The following is a 7,886-nucleotide window of genomic DNA, read 5'->3' on the forward strand; positions in this document are numbered from 1 at the left end:
TGGTCCCCTCACTCCCTCTGATACCCTGTGATACTCCATTCCTCTCTCTGAGATCCCTGTACTCTCTGATACCCTCTGACACTCCCTCCTCTCTCTTGGATCCCCTTACTCTCTCAGATAACCTCTGACACCACTTCCCCTCTCTGAGATCCGCTTACTCTCTCTGATACGCTCTGACACTCCTTCCCCTCTCTGACACCCCGTCCCCTCTCTGAGATCCGATTACTCTCTGATACCCTCTGACACTCCCTTCCGCTCTCCGAGACACCCTTACACTCTCTGGTACGCTCTGACACTCCCTTCCTCTCTCTGAGATCCCCTTACACTCTCTGATACCCTCTGACACTCCATTCTCATCTCTGAGATCCCCTTACACTCTCTGGTACCCTCTGGCACACACTTCCTCTCTCTGGGATCCCCTTCCACTCTCTGATACCCTCTGACACTCTCTTCCTCTCTCTGAGATCCCCTTACTCTCTCTGATACCCTCTGACACTCTCTTCCTCTCTCTGAGACCCCCTTACACTCTCTGATACCCTCTGACACTCCCTTCCCCTCTCTGAGATCCCCTTACTCTCTCTGATAAACACTGACACTCCCTTCCCCTCTGTGAGATCCCCTTACTCTCTCCCATACCCTCTGACACTCTCTTCCTCTCTCTGAGATCCCCTCACACTCTCTGATACACTCTGACACTCCCTTCCTCTCGCTGAGGTCCCCCCACACTCTCTCTGATACCCTCTGACACCCCTGCCCCTCTCTGAGCCCCCTTACACTCTCTGATACCCTCTGACACTCCCTTCCACTCTCTGAGATCCCCTCACACTCTCTGATAACTTCTGACACTCTCTTCCTCTCTCTGAGACCCCCTGACACTCTCTGGAACCCTCTGACACACCCTTCCCCTTTCTGAGATCCCCTTACACTCTCTGATACACTCTGACACAGCCTTCCTCTCTCTGGGATCCTCTTACATTCTCTGATACCCTCTGACACTACATTCCTCTCTCTGAGATCCCCTTACACCCTCTGATACCCTCTGACACTCACTTCCTCTCTCTGAGATCCCTTTGCACTCTCTGATACCCTCGAACACCTGTTCCCCTTTCTGCGATCCCCTTACTCTCTATGTTACCCTCTGACACTCCCTTCATCTCTCTGAGAACCCCTTACTCTCTCTGATACACTCTGACACTCCCTTCCCCTCTCTGAGATCCCCTCACACTCTCTGATACCCTCTGACACTCCCTTCCCCTCTCTGAGATCCCCGTACTCTCTGATGCTCTCTGACACTCCCTTCCAGTCTCTGAGATCCCATTACTCTCTGATACCCTCTGACACTCCCTTCCTCTCTCTGGGATCCCCTCACACCCTCTGATACCCTCTGACACTCCCTTCCTCTCTCTGAGACCCCCTTACACTCTCTGATACCATGTGACACTCCCTCCCCCTCTCTGAGATCCCCTTACAAACTCTGATACCCTCTTACACCCCTTCCCCTCTCTGAGATCCCCTCACACTCTCTGATACCCTCTGACACTCCCTTCCCCTCTCTGAGCCCCCTTGCACTCACTGATAACCTCTGACAATCCCTTCCCCTCTCTGAGATCCCCTCGCACTCTCTGATACCCTCTGACACTCTCTTCCTCTCTCTGATACCCCCTTACACTCTCTGGAACCCTATGACACTCCCTTCCCCTCTCTGAGATCCCCTTACACTCTCTGATACCCTCTGACACTCCCTTTCCCTATCTGAGATGCCCTAACACTCTCTGATACACTCTGACACACCCTTCCTCTCTCTGGGATCCCCTTACACTCTCTGATACCCTCTGACACTCCCTTCCCATCTCTGAGATCCCCTTACACTCTCTGAAACCCTCTGACACTCCATTCCCCTCTCTGAGATCCCCTCACATTCTCTGATACCCTCTGACACTCCCTTCCTCTCTCTGAGATCCCCTTACACCCTCTGATACCCTCTGACACTCACTTCCTCTCTCTGACATCCTCTAACACTCTCTGATACCCTCCAACACCTCTTCCTGTCTCTGCGATCCCCTTACTCTCTCTGTTAACCTCTGACACTCCCTTCTTCTCTCTGAGATCCCCTTACACTCTCTGATACGCTCTGACAGTCCCTTCCCCACTCTGAGATCCCCTCTCACTCTCTGATACCCACTTACACTCCCTTGGCCTCTCTGAGATCCCCATACACTCTCTCATAGCCTCTGACACTCCCTACCCCTCTCTGAGATCCCCTCACACTCTCTGATACCCTCTGACACTCCCTTCCCCTCTCTGAGATCCCCTCACACTCTCTGATACCCTTTGACACTCCCTTCCCCTCTCTGAGATCCCCTCGCACTCTCTGATACCCTGTGACACTCTCCACCCTTCTCTGAGAACCCCTCACACTCTCTGATACACTCTGACACTCCCTTCCCCTCTCTGAGATCCCCTCGCACTCTCTGATACTCTCTGACAATCCCTTCCCCTCTCTGAGATACCCTCACACTCTCTGATAACCTCTGACACTCCCTTCCCCTCTCTGAGATCCCCTTACACTCTCTGATTCCCTCTGACACCCCTTCCCCTCTCAGAGCCCACTTGCACTCTCTAACACCCTCCGACACTCTCTTCCCCTCTCTGAGGTCCCCTCACTCTCTCTGATACCTTGTGACACCCCTTCCCCTCTCTGAGATCCCCTTACTCTCTCTGATACCCTCTGATATTCCTTCCCCCTCTCTGGGATCCCCTTACTCTCTCTGATACCCTCTGAAACCCCTTCCCCTCTCTGAGACCCCCTCACACGCTCTGATACCCTCTGACATCCCTTCCCCTCTCTGAGATCCTCTTACACTCTCTGATACCCTCTGACACTCCCTTCCCCTCTCTGAGATCCCCGTACTCTCTGATGATCTCTGACACTCCCTTCCCCTCTCTGAGATCCCATTACTCTCTGATACCCTCTGATAGTCCCTTTCTCTCTCTGAGATCCCCTTGCTCTCTCTGATACCCTCTGCCACTCCCTTCCCCTCTCTGGGATCCCCTCACACTCTCTGATAACCTCTGAAACTCCCTTCCCCTCTCTGAGATCCCCTTACTCTCTCTGATACCCTCTGACACTCCCTTCCCCTCTCTGGGATCCCCTCACGCTCTCTGATACCCTCTGACACCCCTACACCTCCCGAAGATCACCTCACACTATCTGATACCCTCTGACACCCCTTCCCCTCTCTGGGATCCCCTTACACTCTCTGATACCCTCTGACACTCCCTTCCCCTCTCTGAGATCCCCTTACTCTCTCTGATAACCTCTGACACTCTCTTCCTCTCTCTGAGACCCCCTTACACTCTCTGATACCCTCTGACACTCCCTTCCCCTCTCTGAGATCCCCTTTCTCTCTCTGATACCCACTGACACTCCCTTCCCCTCTGTGAGATCCCCTTACTCTCTCTCATACCCTCTGACACTCTCTTCCTCTCTCTGAGATCCCCTCACACTCTCTGATACACTCTGACACTCCCTTCCTCTCACTGAGATCCCCCCACACTCTCTCTGATACCCTCTGACACCCCTGCCCCTCTCTGAGCCCCCTTACACTCTCTGATACCCTCTGACACTCCCTTCCCCTCTCTGAGATCCCCTCACACTCTCTGAAACGGTCTGACACTCCCTTAACCTCTCTGAGATCCCCTCACATTCTCTGATAACATCTGACACTCCCTTCCTCTCTCTGAGATCCCCTTACACCCTCTGATACCCTTTGACACTCCCTTCCCCTCTCTGAGATCCCCTCGCACTCTCTGATACCCTGTGACACTCTCCACCCTTCTCTGAGAACCCCTCACACTCTCTGATACACTCTGACACTCCCTTCCCCTCTCTGAGATCCCCTCGCACTCTCTGATACTCTCTGACAATCCCTTCCCCTCTCTGAGATACCCTCACACTCTCTGATAACCTCTGACACTCCCTTCCCCTCTCTGAGATCCCCTTACACTCTCTGATTCCCTCTGACACCCCTTCCCCTCTCAGAGCCCACTTGCACTCTCTAACACCCTCCGACACTCTCTTCCCCTCTCTGAGGTCCCCTCACTCTCTCTGATACCTTGTGACACCCCTTCCCCTCTCTGAGATCCCCTTACTCTCTCTGATACCCTCTGATATTCCTTCCCCCTCTCTGGGATCCCCTTACTCTCTCTGATACCCTCTGAAACCCCTTCCCCTCTCTGAGACCCCCTCACACGCTCTGATACCCTCTGACATCCCTTCCCCTCTCTGAGATCCTCTTACACTCTCTGATACCCTCTGACACTCCCTTCCCCTCTCTGAGATCCCCGTACTCTCTGATGATCTCTGACACTCCCTTCCCCTCTCTGAGATCCCATTACTCTCTGATACCCTCTGATAGTCCCTTTCTCTCTCTGAGATCCCCTTGCTCTCTCTGATACCCTCTGCCACTCCCTTCCCCTCTCTGGGATCCCCTCACACTCTCTGATAACCTCTGAAACTCCCTTCCCCTCTCTGAGATCCCCTTACTCTCTCTGATACCCTCTGACACTCCCTTCCCCTCTCTGGGATCCCCTCACGCTCTCTGATACCCTCTGACACCCCTACACCTCCCGAAGATCACCTCACACTATCTGATACCCTCTGACACCCCTTCCCCTCTCTGGGATCCCCTTACACTCTCTGATACCCTCTGACACTCCCTTCCCCTCTCTGAGATCCCCTTACTCTCTCTGATAACCTCTGACACTCTCTTCCTCTCTCTGAGACCCCCTTACACTCTCTGATACCCTCTGACACTCCCTTCCCCTCTCTGAGATCCCCTTTCTCTCTCTGATACCCACTGACACTCCCTTCCCCTCTGTGAGATCCCCTTACTCTCTCTCATACCCTCTGACACTCTCTTCCTCTCTCTGAGATCCCCTCACACTCTCTGATACACTCTGACACTCCCTTCCTCTCACTGAGATCCCCCCACACTCTCTCTGATACCCTCTGACACCCCTGCCCCTCTCTGAGCCCCCTTACACTCTCTGATACCCTCTGACACTCCCTTCCCCTCTCTGAGATCCCCTCACACTCTCTGAAACGGTCTGACACTCCCTTAACCTCTCTGAGATCCCCTCACATTCTCTGATAACATCTGACACTCCCTTCCTCTCTCTGAGATCCCCTTACACCCTCTGATACCCTCTGACACTCACTTCCTCTCTCTGAGATCCCTTTGCACTCTCTGATACCCTCTAACATCTCTTCCCCTTTCTGCGATCCCCTTACTCTCTCTGTTACCCTCTGACACTCCCTTCTTCTCTCTGAGAACCCCTTACTCTCTCTGATACACTCTGACACTCCCTTCCCCTCTCTGAGATCCCCTCACACTCTCTGATACCCTCTGACACTCCCTTTCCCTCTCTGAGATCCCCGTACTCTCTGATGCTCTCTGACACTCTCTTCCCGTCTCTGAGATCCCATTACTCTCTGATACCCTCTGACACTCCCTTCCTCTCTCTGGGATCCCCTCACACCCTCTGATAACCTCTGACACTCCCTTCCTCTCTCTGAGACCCCCTTACACTCTCTGATACCCTGTGACACTCCCTCCCCCTCTCTGAGATCCCCTTACAAACTCTGATACCCTCTTACACCCCTTCCCCTCTCTGAGATCCCCTCACACTCTCTGATACCCTCTGACACTCCCTTCCCCTCTCTGAGCCCCCTTGCACTCACTGATACCCTCTGACACTCCCTTTCCCTCTCTGAGATCCCCTCGCACTCTCTGATACCCTCTGACACTCTCTTCCTCTCTCTGATACCCCCTTACACTCTCTGGAACCCTCTGACGCTCCCTTCCCCTCTCTGAGATCTCCTTACACTCTCTGAAACCCTCTGACACTCCCTTCCCCTCTCTGAGATCCCCTCACATTCTCTGATAGCCTCTGACACTCCCTTCCTCTCTCTGAGATCCCCTTACACCCTCTGATACCCTCTGACACTCACTTCCTCTCTCTGACATCCCCTTACACTCTCTGATACCCTCTGACACACCTTCCCCTCTCTGAGATCCCCTCACACTCTCTGATACCAGCTGACACCCCTTCCCCTCTCTTAGATCCCCTTACATTCTCTGATACCCTCTTACAGTCTCTTCCCCTCTCTGAGATCCCCTTACACTCTCTGATACCCACTGACACCCCTTTCTCTCTCTGAGATCCCCTTGCTCTCTCTGATACCCTTTGACACTCCCTTCCCCTCTCTGGGATCCCCTCACACTCTCTGATACCCTCTGAAACTCCCTTCCCCTCTCTGAGATCCCCTTACTCTCTCTGATACCCTCTGACACTCCCTTCCCCTCTCTGGGATCCCCTCACACTCTCTGATACCCTCTGACACCCCTACACCTCCCGAAGATCACCTCACACTATCTGATACCCTCTGACACCCCTTCCCCTCTCTGGGATCCCCTTACACTCTCTGATACCCTCTGACACTCCCTTCCACTCTCTTAGATCCCCTTACTCTCTCTGATAACCTCTGACACTCTCTTCCTCTCTCTGAGACCCCCTTACACTCTCTGATACCCTCTGACACTCCCTTCCCCTCTCTGAGATCCCCTTTCTCTCTCTGATACCCACTGACACTCCCTTCCCCTCTGTGAGTTCCCTTTACTCTCTCTCATACCCTCTGACACTCTCTTCCTCTCTCTGAGATCCCCTCACACTCTCTGATACACTCTGACACTCCCTTCCTCTCACTGAGATCCCCCCACACTCTCTCTGATACCCTCTGACACCCCTGCCCCTCTCTGAGCCCCCTTACACTCTCTGATACCCTCTGACACTCCCTTCCCCTCTCTGAGATCCCCTCACACTCTCTGAAACGCTCTGACACTCCCTTAACCTCTCTGAGATCCCCTCACATTCTCTGATAACATCTGACACTCCCTTCCTCTCTCTGAGATCACCTTACACCCTCTGATACCCTCTGACACTCACTTCCTCTCTCTGAGATCCCTTTGCACTCTCTGATACCCTCTAACAACTCTTCCCCTTTCTGCGATCCCCTTACTCTCTCTGTTACCCTCTGACACTCCCTTCTTCTCTCTGAGAACCCCTTACTCTCTCTGATACACTCTGACACTCCCTTCCCCTCTCTGAGATCCCCTCACACTCTCTGATACCCTCTGACACTCCCTTTCCCTCTCTGAGATCCCCGTACTCTCTGATGCTCTCTGACACTCCCTTCCCGTCTCTGAGATCCCATTACTCTCTGATACCCTCTGACACTCCCTTCCTCTCTCTGGGATCCCCTCACACCCTCTGATACCCTCTGACACTCCCTTCCTCTCTCTGAGACCCCCTTACACTCTCTGATACCCTGTGACACTCCCTCCCCCTCTCTGAGATCCGCTTACAAACTCTGATACCCTCTTACACCCCTTCCCCTCTCTGAGATCCCCTCACACTCTCTGATACCCTCTGACACTCCCTTCCCCCCTCTGAGCCCCCTTGCACTCACTGATACCCTCTGACACTCCCTTCCCCTCTCTAAGATCCCCTCGCACTCTCTGATACCCTCTGACACTCTCTTCCTCTCTCTGATACCCCCTTACACTCTCTGGAACCCTCTGACACTCCCTTCCCCTCTCTGAGATCTCCTTACACTCTCTGAAACCCTCTGACACTCCCTTCCCCACTCTGAGATCCCCTCACATTCTCTGATACCCTCTGACACTCCCTTCCTCTCTCTGAGATCCCCTTACACCCTCTGATACCCTCTGACACTCACTTCCTCTCTCTGACATCCCCTTACACTCTCTGATACCCTCTTACACCCCTTCTTCTCTCTGAGATCCCCTTACTCTCTCTGATAC

Source organism: Heptranchias perlo, chromosome 42 (assembly GCF_035084215.1).
Source record: "Heptranchias perlo isolate sHepPer1 chromosome 42, sHepPer1.hap1, whole genome shotgun sequence".
Lineage (NCBI taxonomy): Eukaryota > Metazoa > Chordata > Chondrichthyes > Hexanchiformes > Hexanchidae > Heptranchias > Heptranchias perlo.